Source organism: Procambarus clarkii, chromosome 67 (genome assembly GCF_040958095.1).
Source record: "Procambarus clarkii isolate CNS0578487 chromosome 67, FALCON_Pclarkii_2.0, whole genome shotgun sequence".
In the NCBI taxonomy this organism is placed as follows: domain Eukaryota; kingdom Metazoa; phylum Arthropoda; class Malacostraca; order Decapoda; family Cambaridae; genus Procambarus; species Procambarus clarkii.
In genome coordinates this window covers 17,943,174-17,956,855 of record NC_091216.1, presented here as the reverse complement: position 1 = coordinate 17,956,855, position 13,682 = coordinate 17,943,174, and the positions used below count along the sequence as shown (strand labels likewise).

At 43.2% G+C, this 13,682-nt stretch overlaps 1 protein-coding gene across 1 annotated transcript in view; it reads right to left on the bottom strand.

The window, feature by feature from the left end:
• The window catches only part of LOC123767763 (arylalkylamine N-acetyltransferase-like 2), a 70,787-nt gene extending 58,178 nt beyond the window's left edge, over positions 1-12,609 (bottom strand). The window contains exon 1 of the mRNA XM_045757804.2: positions 12,474-12,609. The gene's annotated coding sequence lies outside the window, so the exon portion shown is untranslated. The remainder of the gene's footprint in view (positions 1-12,473) is intronic.
• Between the last annotated feature and the right edge of the window lie 1,073 nt (positions 12,610-13,682).

The window sequence follows — 13,682 nt, the reverse complement described above, 5'->3', positions numbered from 1 at the left end:
GTAGTAAGAGATTCTATGCAACGGAGTGTTTTTTTCGGTGCATTACCGCGGGAAAGTGCGTTACACTGCAGGGAAGCTAAGTCTTTTAAGGAAGCGGTGAAACATGTAGTATTTTGGGCGGAGAATAGCCCGACACATAAACTGACAGAGGATGACATTTTCAAGGAAGTGTCCCCTAAGGAACAGGCAAATCTTGCAGACACGCAAGAGAGACAGGCTCAGCTCTGGGCCCCAGTAGCTCAGCCAGTGGAGGATGGACCCGCGGCGGGGGTCACACATTCCAAGGGCAAGGGGCGAGGTGCTCCTCGACGTAACAATAATAAGGGCTGGGAGCCAAGGGTGTTCCAGGGACACAATACGAGTGGGGTGTCATGGGGACCCCATCAGGGTACTCGCGGGCAGCGAGGAGGCTATAATCAAGGGGCACGTGGAGGCAGGTTCACTCCTGCTCCACCACGATACACGCCTGCTCAGGGAGCAACAGGAATGTACCACCAGAACCAGGGTTACCTTACCTTGAGGTGCTTCCGGGGCTTAGCGTCCCCGCGGCCCGGTCGTCGACCAGGCCGCGGGGACGCTAAGCCCCGGAAGCACCTCAAGGTAAGGTAACCCTGGTTCTGGTGGTACAAGGGTGGGAACACCCTTGGCTCCCAGCCCTTATTATTGTTACGTCGAGGAGCACCTCGCCTCTTGCCCTTGGAATGTGTGACCCCGGTAGAGGGTATCCCCGGGGAAGGGGATACACTGCAGGTAAACACGAGCCAGAACGACCTAAGCAGACCAAAGTGTGTAAGCTATGTGGTGACGGTGGTCACGTGGCCTGGCAGTGTAAGCTTTTTGTTCCGCCTAATTACCCAGTGTGTACAGTAGGGGGTGGCGGACAGTGGTTGTGTACCGTCGGGTCGGGTCATCCCATAAAGGTGCATTTACGGTTAAAGGGCACTATCTATACAGCCTTGGTGGACACCGGTGCTTCCGTGTCCATCATGAGTCGTAGCGTGTTAGGATCAGACGTCAGGCTGATACCTAACAACAGGAGATTAACGGCGGTGGGGGATAATGCGTTGCGGGTGTTGGGAGAGACAACTGTGGATTTCCAGCTAGAAGATAGATGGTTTAAACATAGTTTTGTAGTAATACAGGATATAGGGCTGAAACATACCAACATTATCCTGGGAATTGATTTCCTCGAAAAATACTCATGTACCATAGCGTTCAGCGCAAGGGGGAATAAATTGGTATGTGGGGGTCAAGCGGTAGACGTTAACAAGGTGAGGAGTAGAGAAGGAGTAGCAGTAGTGAGGGGTAACTGTGGTAACTCGGCTGGGGACCAGAATATACAGTGGGCAGTCACGGTACCCAAGGATGTCACCATTCCGGGAGAAGCATCCTTAGTGATTAAAATGGCATGTAAAGCCAAGGGAGTAGACGTTGTGCAAATTGAGCCATTGGATAATCCAGCAGGGTTGGTGATAATGGAGACTATTGAAGACATAAATGAAGGGGTAATTCGGTTGAGGGTTTTTAATCCATCTCGGTGGCCAGTCACCTTGAGTAAGCATGCACAGGTAGCGTGGGGGCACCCGGTGGAGGAGATTATTGCAGCCATGTCAGTAAGTCAGAGTGAGGGCGATGAGGATAGAATGGATAAATTAATGGGCATAGTGGATAGGATGTCCATGGAAAGGGAGGTTAAGGAAGCCTTAAGGGGCTTAGTCAGGGAGTTCCCGGATGTTTTTGCGTTGAGAGGGGAACCCCCGGGGTGCATTACTCAAGGAGCACATAGGATTGACGTAGAGGGCGCACATCCAGTATATACGAGAGCATATAGCATACCAGTGGCACACCAGAGGGAGGTGAAAGAGGAGATAAGCCAGCTAAGGGGGCATGATATCATTGAACCATCCAGTTCACCGTGGCACTGCCCTCTCGTAGTAGTCAGGAAAAAGAATGAGGGAGTGAGGTTATGCGTAGATTTCCGCAGAATAAACAAGCTGACGAGGGACGAAGCATACCCATTACCTAACATACAGGACGAAGCATACCCATTACCTAACATACAGGACACATTGACACACTTGAAGGGTACACAATATTTTACCACATTAGACCTACTCAGTGGGTATCACCAGATACCGCTGGAGGAAGAGTCCAGGGAAGTCACAGCGTTTAGTGCGTGCAACAACGAGCTCTGGCAATATAAACCACTTCCAACGACCTCTGGCAATATAAACCACTTCCAACGAGCTCTGGCAATATAAACCACTTCCAACGACCTCTGGCAATATAAACCACTTCCAACGAGCTCTGGCAATATAAACCACTTCCAACGACCTCTGGCAATATAAACCACTTCCAACGAGCTCTGGCAATATAAACCACTTCCAACGACCTCTGGCAATATAAACCACTTCCAACGACCTCTGGCAATATAAACCACTTCCAACGAGCTCTGGCAATATAAACCACTTCCAACGACCTCTGGCAATATAAACCACTTCCAACGACCTCTGGCAATATAAACGACTTCCTTTCGGGTTGAAGTCAGCACCTGCTGTGTTCAGTAGGCTAATGATGAGAGTGTTATCGGGGTTGATAGGTCCCACAGCGTTGCTGTACCTCGATGACGTAATCGTGCTGGGAAAGTCATTAGAGGAGCACATGCATAATTTGAGGAAACTCTTGCTAAGGCTGAGGTCACACAACCTCAAAGTGAATTTCGAAAAATGCAGTTTTTTTTGGAAAATCGGTAACATTGGTGGGTCATACAGTGGGCCGGATGGGTATCAGTCCATTGCCAGATAAAACCAGGGATATTCAAGAGTTCCCAGTTCCACAGAACAAGAAAGAGTGCAAATCTTTCCTGGGGTTGGTTAGCTATTATCGGCGATTTATTAAAGATTTTTCAAAAATTGCAAGACCATTACATCAGATCAGTTGACTTGCAGAGTTCGTGTGGGGGAAGGAACAACAGCAGGCGTTCCAGGTACTGAGGGCTGCTGTCAGCTCTCGCAGTATCTTGGCGCACCCAGATTTTAGCAAACCGTTTCTGGTGTATGCGGATGCTTCTGGCGCAGCGATAGGTGGTGTGGTAGCTCAGGTGGATGAGCGAGGACGGGAGCGTCCCATTGCATTTTGTTCACGAGTACTATGTCCTGCAGAGAGGAACTATAGTACGATTGAGAGGGAAGCGCTAGCGATCACATTCATATTACAACGGAACCGGTACATCTTGCTTGGACATGAAATTTGGCTCAGAAGCGATCACAAACCCCTTAAGTATGTGTTCGAGTCCAAGGAGCCTTGTCAGCGACTGGCACGGTGGGTTACCTCGCTCTCAGAGTTTAACATTACAAACTTTGAACATGTACCAGGGAAAAGCAATGTGGTCGCTGACGCGTTGTCAAGGTGTCACAATGTAGCAGTGGTGAGTGAAAGGGGGGAGGAAGATGTGTCGTGGAATGTGAGGGAGTTGATACGGAGTCAGGAAGGTGACCCCCTGTGGGGGGAGGTAAGGAAGTTTTTGAGGGGTCAGCGTGCGGAGTTGAGGAAGTCACTTCCAGCACCAGTGGATGAGTTTGTGGTTGAAGATGAGGTGTTGTATCATCTTGGTAGGGTCTCGGGTATACGGTCTGAACCAGTATACCAGGCAGTCTTGACACCGGAGTTCCAGAGGACTGCAATGTATCTGTGTCATAACATCCCAGCAGCAGGCCATGGAGGGGAGTTCAAGACGTTGCAGAGGGCACGTCAAAGGTTCTATTGGCCATCCATGGGTAAAGATATCAAGGTCTATGTAGCCTCTTGTGACAGTTGTCTGAGGTACAAGGCACATAGGTTGGGGGCGGAACCTTTGCGTAGGTGGCCGGATGTGAGTACTCCCTTCGCGAGAGTACACATAGATCTCATTGGGCCGCTACCACAAGCTCATTCAGGGGCGAGGTACATATTTGTAGCAGTGGATGCACTCACACGGTTCACTGTGGTGAGTGCACTCCGTTCTAAGTCGGCAGAGGATGTGAACCAGGCCATGGTGGAAAGTGTGTTAACCAGGTTTGGAGCTCCTCAACAAGTTGTGTCAGACCAAGGGTCAAAGTTTATCAATCAAGTATTTCAAAGCATCGCGAGTGTGTATCAATTCAAACATACTCCAGTGCTGGCATATCGACCATCGGCGAATGGTTTGGTTGAAAGACACAATGCTGAAGTAATCAGTATTCTGCGGCATTTGGCTGCAGATGATGTGCTTGCATGGGATCAGAGTTTGTCGATGGTGGAGTCGGCGCTCAACACGGGGTTCAATAGGTCGGTGGGAGAAACCCCGCATTTTTTGTTGCATGGGTTCGATCCCCGACTTCCGTTCACGACGTTCACAAGCAAGCAACCGCCATGCTATGCGTTAGACTTCAAAAGTGTTGTCTGTAGGCGAGCAACCAAGGCATTTGACTTGGTGAAACTACATTTAAGAAAGTCGACAGAGGTAGCAGAGGCATATTATAATGCGCGGAACAAGGTCCAAGCAAAGGTGATCAATGAAGGTGATAGGGTATTCGTGAAGCAGATGCACGCTCAGGCAGAAGGTAAGTTGGCACCCAAGTTTGTGGGGCCATGTCGGGTAATTAGCAAAAAGAATGCAGAAGTTAAGGTTAAGGTGCTAAACACAGGGCATGTGTTCTCCTGTCACCCAGACCGCGTCTATACACTGACCGGTCAGGCAAGTGAGGAGCCATACCCTCGTGGTGCATGGCCATGGTAGTTTTTGTAGAGTGTGGGGTAGTGTGTAGAGTGCGGTGTTGAGTGGTGCATGGGCATGGTAGTTTTGTAGAGTGTGGGGTAGCGTGTAGAGTGTTGTGTAGAGTAGCATGTGTAGTGGGTGGTGTAGTGTTGTGGCGTTTGGACGCCTGGTATGGAGTGTGGTGTTGTGGAGTACATAGCGGCACAGGAGGCCAGGTGATGGTGGGTACGGTGAGTATCGGTGTAATGAGGTCAGGTGCGTCAGGACGCAGAGCCTGGCTGTTGAGAGACGTGGTGTTATAATGAGGTCATCAGTGGCCAGAGGTTATGGTGTGTCGGAGTGGGTAAGTCTTATGGATACGATTACAATGTAGAAATTCAAAATTTCAGGTGTTGATGGTTGCAGTGGGCGAGCCAAGTAGATATACTAATTTCTCATTAATTAAGTTGTTACAGGAATCTCGCTAGAGGCGAGCCAGTGGCAGTATGATGCTTTAGTGACATTAGTTGTGAAATGATTTTAATGTGGTATTTATTGTGATAATGTATGTGTATGTATATACTGTATGTGTATGTATATACTGTATGTGTATGTATATACTGTATATTACCTCATCGGCACCATTACTGAGTGTTAGGCTTGAGAAGGTCCCCCGGGATCATGTCACAGAGCTTCAGGTAGAGTAGAAGGGAAGCTATGAGGCTTCACTCAGTAATTCTAGAAAAAAGGGGGAGGAAGTGAAGCCAACGTGACGTTATAGGCGAAATTCGCCCCCTGACATCAAAGCAAGGATAAGGGCCAGCTGCAATGGTTTTGCAGCTGCGCTCAGGCTATATACGGGGAGAGAGTAAGGAGCCGAGGGGGTTATGTAATAATGGGATCGAGCCAGGGGGCTCCGAGGGAATATTTTGCAGGTACAGCGGTCGGGAAGGTGTGAATACAGGTGGACACACTCTGGGCAGATGGTCCTAGAGTAATGTGCTACAGCTGTGGTGAGCACAGCAAGGAAGGATGACCAGAGAGCTGTGAGGTATCTATAGCGTTCTGGGGTTGGTGCCCTGGAACGAGACGTCAGCACAGACCCAAGGGAACATGACCCTGGGGTAGGAATCTCCGTTGCTCTGGAGGCCAGGATCACGTTAGCTCAGAGCAACGATGGGACATTGACAACATTCACCAGGCTGGACAGCCTGGGTTTTGTCTGGGTCATGGAGGATCTATGACCTAGCAACCATGGGACACGAAGACAAGAGAAGTGATGTTGCCAATTGTGGAGGAGGCCAGTGAAACATTGTGTGACCATTGTAAGCCCTTATGTCAACAGTACAGGGCAAGATGTTAAAGTGTTAGTAACTTATTACTAAGGATGAAGAACCTTAGATATATGTGTGTGTGTATATATTAATGACTAGTGTCATTTCTGTTTAAGTGCCAGCATTCTGGTCCATGTAATTTTATGGTTATGTTTGTATGTAATTATATGTCAGCAGTTTAGGTATATGTGCATTGTTGGAGATGGGAAAAATTATTACAGACTATTCTACCTATGCTATGATGTGAATATAATGTATATGTTGGAGAAGTGTTGAGAGTCATGTCGGGGAAAATTTTAATTTATTTCATCGTGTGTATGATGAACTTATTGGATGATTTTTTTAGTTGTACACATATGGTGGGTGCATCCTCCAGGTCCTTGCACTAATGGAACCATTGCAATGATGCATATGGGGACATATGCGTGTTTAAGGAGGGGAGTGGTGTTGTAATCCACAAGTTAGTAGGAATTATTAGCTAGAGGATCATTACTACAACACTTAACGAATGATGATTGGAAGTACATGTTAAGTAGACAGACTATGGATCACATATCTAAGAAAGGTCAATGGATTAAGACCGAAGCTGTTTAGCCAAATTAATAATTCCTGGAAAGAGGAATTATTCTTCGTCAGGCTTCTAGGATCAAGGTTACCGCTCTAGGGATAAGGTTAATCGGATTATACCTTTCTTGAGAGGCGGGGTGAAATGTTTGAGGCCATGGCTGACTGGAGTTAGTCTGATTGTGGGAGTTGAACCGAGAAGTCCTCTGGATTCCCGTTTGCGGCAGCAGCGAAGTGTAGCAGACAGCTATGCGAGAACCTGATGTGATCTTAGTGACCAAGTTAAGTCTGCAGTATGTGAGTATTGAATGTAAGACTAACCGGGTGTGGAGCGTTGTAGTAATCATTCCGTATTAGGGACTTAGGCGGAAGTTACGAGTGTGGGTGGTGATCGCGGAGGTCAAGTGGTCTATGGGTATTGGAAATGTATTTACCTAATAGAGTATGTTAATATGTTATTATTTGTCAGAGTCTATTCTTTGTAATTAAATGACAAAACCCGACGGCCTTTAAATACCTTCCATATGTTCACTCATTGTGTTCCAGTACAAACCTAGTGGTACGCCTCAAGGGTCTGGTGTGTGTAGGAGTACACGGTGGTAGTAACGGTTGCTGAGGCAAGGTGTTATGTGTTGTGTAATCGCTGTGTTCAGAATGAACCGGGGTTCAGCGTCACGACATAATTTTGTATCAACATATAATTACAATATAAGTTACAGATGTGATTACACTGGTAAAAATATGTCTTAAGTACTAATACTGGGAAGTCAGTTTGAAGCACAAGGTAGGAAAGAATGGGGATTATTGACTTAGTTATGTTAGTTTAGGTTAGCTTAGGTTAGGTAAGGTAGGGATGAAGTTAGGTACTTTTAGTTTTTACTTTTGAATAAGGCACAAGTTGGACAATTCTTTAATTCATTAGGGAGTGAGTTTCATAGACTGGCTCCTATTATTTGCATGGAGTGTTGGCACAGATTTAGCCCGACTCTGGGGATATCAAAGAGATTTAATTCTGGTGTGGTGCTCATGGGTTCTATTTCACCTATCAAGGAAACGTTTCACATCAAGATGAGCATTTAGAAACAAGATTTTGTACATGTAAATAGCACATGAGAATGTGTGGAATGTATATTTAGCATGTTAATGAACTTAAACAGAGGGGAGCTGTGTTGTCTCAAGACAGAGTTTGTTATAGTTTTAATAGCTGATTTTTGCTGAGTGATGATGGGCTTATAAATATCTCCAAAATGGCTAGGGAAGACCATGCATGTCATTTTCTTACTGTCTCAACGTCGTCGTCCTCAGAGGTTTCGTCCACGTCTTGTGGTAAACTGAGAAAGATTCCAGCGAGTGTTTGAGACGTCTTGTCCCGTGCGCTGACTGACAGACCTGACGCCAAACACTTCCTGACGTCTGTCATCAGCGGCTCTCGGTACGTTTTCTGAACTGTCTCGCCACACGCTATGCGCTGTGTGCATTGGATTTAAACATAAGTGCGGGAAGAAGATAAAAATAGTGACATTTTATGTATCAACGTTTAAACTAAATTAAAGTAGTTTCTGTTATTCAAACGAGTGTTTTGCAATATATAAAAAGAGAAAGTAGAGTTTATTGAAGGTAAAGCTTCGCCAGTGTAGGCTTTATAAAATATTACAGCCGAACAGTGGGTTGGTAGGCATACTTCTGGAGGAAAGATAACGAGGGGGGAGGAATAGGGGTGAGGGCAAGGTTGTGGGGGGGGGGGGGGTCACTTATGAGGCGAAGGAATGACAAGACGGAGATGGATACAGCGAAAGTACACGGGAGGCATCTCCCGTCACGCAGGGTGCAGTCGCACCTCCACAGATCTCCAGTATCATCTATTGATACTGGTAATGGCTCAAAAGGGCCACCACTTACGGGCTATTCATGCCCGTGCCACCTTTTGGGTGGCTTAATCTTTATCAATCATCAATCAATCAGCGAAAGTATAGATAAGGTGAAGGTGGGAGCGAGCGAGGGCACCACTGTATAGTCCCCGGCCAGAACACTAAATATAATCAAGACTGTTACATGCAAAAGATTATAACCAATAAACTCTACTCTCTTCTCGGTGTTTCAAAGTCAAATTACGTCACAGGCCAGAAGCATGAAAGTGCATCACTTTTGATTAAATATACGAAACTTTGATTTTTTTTTTTAATACAGCACTAAGACGGTGTTGTGAGGGGCGACGGAAGCGCGTCTTACCAGAGGGTTCCTGTTGACGTACTGCTCCCTCAGGAAGGTCATAGTCTCCTCAAAGTCATCGGCAGTCATCATGGACAGTTCAATGTGGCTGGACAAGTCCATCATGTAGAGTCCCACGCGCTCCTCCTATATAAAAAAAAATTATATATATATATATATATATATAATGTCGTACCTAGTAGCCAGAACGCACTTCTCAGCCTACTTTGCAAGGCCCGATTTGCCTAATAAGCCAAGTTTTCATGAATTAATTATTTTTCGACTACCTAACCTACCTAACCAAACCTAACTTTTTCGGCTACCTAACCTAACCCAACCTATAAAGATAGATTAGGTTAGGTAGGGTTGGTTAGGTTCGGTCTTATATCTACGTTAATTTTAACTCCAATACAAAAAAATTGACCTCATACATAATGAAATGGGTAGCTTTATCATTTCAAAAGAAAAAAATTAGAGAAAATATATTAATTCAGGAAAACTTGGCTTATTAGGCAAATTGGGCCTTGCATAATAGGCCGAGAAGTGCATTCTGGCTACTAAGTACGACATATATTATATATATATATATATATATATATATATATATATATATATATATATATATATATATATATATATATATATATATATATATAGTTATATACACTATAATATTAGTATATTTTGGTAGCAGTCTTTCCTGTAGACATATATTGGTGCTATATTAAGGGGGTGCTATATTAAGCTGGATTAGGGCATGGCTATACCAAAGGAAACAGAGAGTTAGTATAAATGGAATCAAGTCAGAGTGGGAAAATGTTGTAAGTGGAGTGCCTCAAGGCTCTGTCCTGGGACCTCTGTTGTTTATAATATATATAAATGATTTAGATTCAGGTTTGAGTAGCAACATTTGCAAATTTGCCGATGATACGAAAATCGGTAGGGAAATTAATTCGGAGGAGGACTCACTATCACTTCAAGTTGATCTAGATAGGGTTTTGAAATGGTCAAAGGATTGGCAGATGCAGTTTAATGCTGATAAATGTAAAGTTCTGAGGTTAGGTAATGATGATAGAGTTACAAGATACGAGCTAGATGGTGTTGTGATTGCGAAGTCGGATTGCGAAAGGGATCTGGGAGTTATGATTAGTAAGAATTTAAAACAAAAGGATCAATGCATAAATGTTCGTAATAAGGCAAATCGGACACTGGGATTTATTAATCGCAGCGTTAGTAACAAGACACCTGGTGTGGTTCTCAAGCTATATCTTGCTCTAGTTAGGCCCCATTTAGATTATGCAGTTCAGTTTTGGTCGCCATATTATAGAATGGATATAAATTCACTTGAACGTGTCCAGCGTAGGATGACTAAGTTAATTCCCCAAATTAGAAATCTTTCATATGAAGAAAGATTAACAAAGCTTAAGTTGCATTCACTGGAAAGGCGAAGAGTTAGGGGTGACATGATAGAGGTTTACAAGTGGATGAATGGACATAACCGGGGGGATATTAATAGGGTATTAAAAGTATCAACACAGGACAGAACACGAAACAATGGATATAAATTGGATAAGTTTAGATTTAGGAAAGACTTGGGTAAATACTGGTTCAGTAACAGGGTTGTTGATTTGTGGAACCAATTGCCGCGTAACATTGTGGAGGTGGGGTCCCTCGATTGTTTCAAGCACGGGTTGGACAAGTATATGAGTGGGATTGGGTGGTTATAGAATAGGAGCTGCCTCGTATGGGCCAATAGGCCTTCTGCAGTTACCTTTGTTCTTATGTTCTTATGTTCTTATATTATTAAATATGACCGAAAAAGTAGGATTAATAATTCTAACACGAATTTTCTCAATCTTTCGTACATTACGCTTCACTGTTGGAGGTAAATTAAAAATCAATTCTCCAAAATTCATTTTTATTTCTAGTCTGACGCGACACGGGCGCGTTTCGTAAAACTTATTACATTTTCAAAGACTTTAGTTCACAAATACACAACTGAACATACGTATCTCCGATTTTATATCTACATTTGAGTGAGGTGGGAGGGGTGATGTGGCATTAACACAAGACAGAACAAGAGGGGATATTAATAGGGTATTAAAAGTATCAACACAAGACAGAACACAAACAATGGGTATTGAATAGAAGTGTTTGTAGAAAGCCTATTGGTCCATATTTCTTGATGCTTCTATATTGGAGCGGAGTCTTGAGGTGGGTAGAATATAGTTGTGCAATAATTGCACAACTTTATATAACACTATATATATATATTATATATAGTTATATACACTATACACTAAAGTTATATACACTAAATATATATACACTAAAGTTATATACACTATATATATATACACTATAGTTTCATTATAAAACCACTACAGGCCCCTTGCCTTCTATTACGGAATATTCATGCCCGTGCCACCTCTTGGGTGGCTTAATCTTCTTCAATCTTACCTTCTAATCCCTGTAGGTGTACCTCCACTGTGCGTCTTACTAGTTCCTGCCTACTGGAGGATATTATTCGTACACACAATATGATGCCAAGACAATAGGAAGGATAAGAAACTTGGATGATTGTCATGCCCTTCATGAAGACCTGAACAAAAGTATATGGAACACCACTTGGCAAATGGAATTTAATGTGAATAAATGCCATGTTATGGAATGTGGAATAGGAGAACAGACCCCACACAACCTATAAATTATGTGAGAAAGTTTTAAAGAATTCTGATAAAGATCTAGGGGTGGTTCTAGTTAGAAACTATCACCTGAGGACCACAAAGAACGTTGTGTGAGGAGCCTATGCCACGCTTTCTAACTTCAGAATTGTTTTTAAATACATGGATGGCGAAATACTAAAGAAATTGTTCACGACTTTTGTTAGGCCAAAGCTAGAATATGCAGCAGTTGTGTGGTGCCCATATCTTAAGAAGCACATCAACAAACTGGAAAAGGTGCAAAGACATTCTACTAAGTGGCTCCCAGAACTGAAGGGCAAGAGCTACGAGGAGAGGTTAGATGCATTAAATATGCCAAAACTAGAAGACGGAAGATAAAGAGGTGATATGATCACTACATACAAAATAGTAACAGGAATTTATAAAATCGATAGGGAAGATTTCCCGAGACCTGGAACTTCAAGAACAAGAGGTCATATATTATAACTGACTAAACAAAAATGCCGAAGAAATATGAAATTTCACTTTCGCAAACAGAGTGGTAGACGGTTGGAACAAGTTAGGTGAGAAGGTGGTGGAGACCTATCCAGAGCTAGTACATACCAAGCCTAAAGAGAACTTCGTTCTCTTTTAAAGTTCCTCGGGACGACACATTTGTATCAGCTAAGGCCTTAATTTTTTAGTGCATGCCCTTTATTTTGTATTCATATATTTAAATCCCTCATTATAAATCCTAGTATTTACCCCACACACGAGACTAGCACTGTAGTACATTGTTTTAATATACAGTACATAATATACATTTCATACCTATTACAAACTAAGGGAATATTAACTGATCTAACAGTTATGTAAAACATCAAGCCTATTAGTGTATACTTAAAGCTGTGGTATTTTGTGCATACCCACAATCTCTACATTTGGACAAATTTTCGGGATGTTACCCAAACAAATATAAACAGAACTCACGTGAAACGCAATAACCGCTGTTGTCTGCACCTCCCGCGTCAGCTGGGCCAGAGGAGTCTGCGTCACTCGCGGTTGTGTTGTGAGCACAAAACTCTTCAGATAGTTGCCAGGCGTTTCTTCCGCACTTTGTTGAAATTCTGTTAAAAATACTTATAGTTCAAGATCTCTCTAATTGGAATGCAATGCCTCAAGCCATTCTCTATGAAAAACTTCCTCCAGCCTTAAAAATTGTATTAGCAACTCGTGCAACTAAATGGCCACATTAAGCTTTTTTTTTTTTAAGTTAATTTATTATGCACCCCGTACCAATCGTGTGGGCGGTAGTGGAAAGTGTTATAGAGGCACATAATGTGCTCACAGACTGAATCCCACAATTCATTTGGCTAAGTAAGTTGTAGTGTTGAGCTCGTTACAAAATTCAATGCACATCGTCACATCAACAATGGCCTCGAGACCGACCACAAGTACAGTTTCTAAATTAAAGCAACCAATATGTGGAGAACTAGTGTCACAATTGATGTTTTTCTTGCGTATTAAAAATGTTTTTTTATAATTTGTATAAATAAACATGTGTCATACAAAATGACAGACAACCCCATATAACCAGTAGGATCCAAAACTTACATAAGCAATAAAATGACGGCGTCATAGTGACATATACAACCTCCACACACATATATTCTGTAAAATTTTAACTTATTTACGTTAGGATAGGCTAGGAGGGGGCCAAGCCAGTGTTCGCACTCTTAAATACCCGCCATAGCACGGTGTCGTCCCACAGGAAAATTCTTTCTTTCATTCTTTCCTCCAAAAATCCAGCGTCCCCTGGATACTTATTTTGTCACAAACGATAGCACCATTTGGCAACATTGCTGCACACCTGACAGGGTTAGTTTATGTTTTGCAACCCATCATATGAATGTGTGTGTGTTTTAGAGACGGTGAAAAGTGTGTGTAGTAGATACGATAATCAACTATAGTAGGAGAGAATAATTTGGGAGTATATATAATTTCAACTATCTCCAGAGGCACAAACTAGGTAACATCGGAGGCATATGGGACCCTGGCAAATATTAGAACGTTTAAAAACCTAAATAAGGACTTAAAAGGCAATTTAGATAAATTAGATTAATATTGGAATATGCAGCACTGACATGGAATCGGCACCTTGTGTGAAGAATAAAATAAAAATTCAAGTACATAGGCATA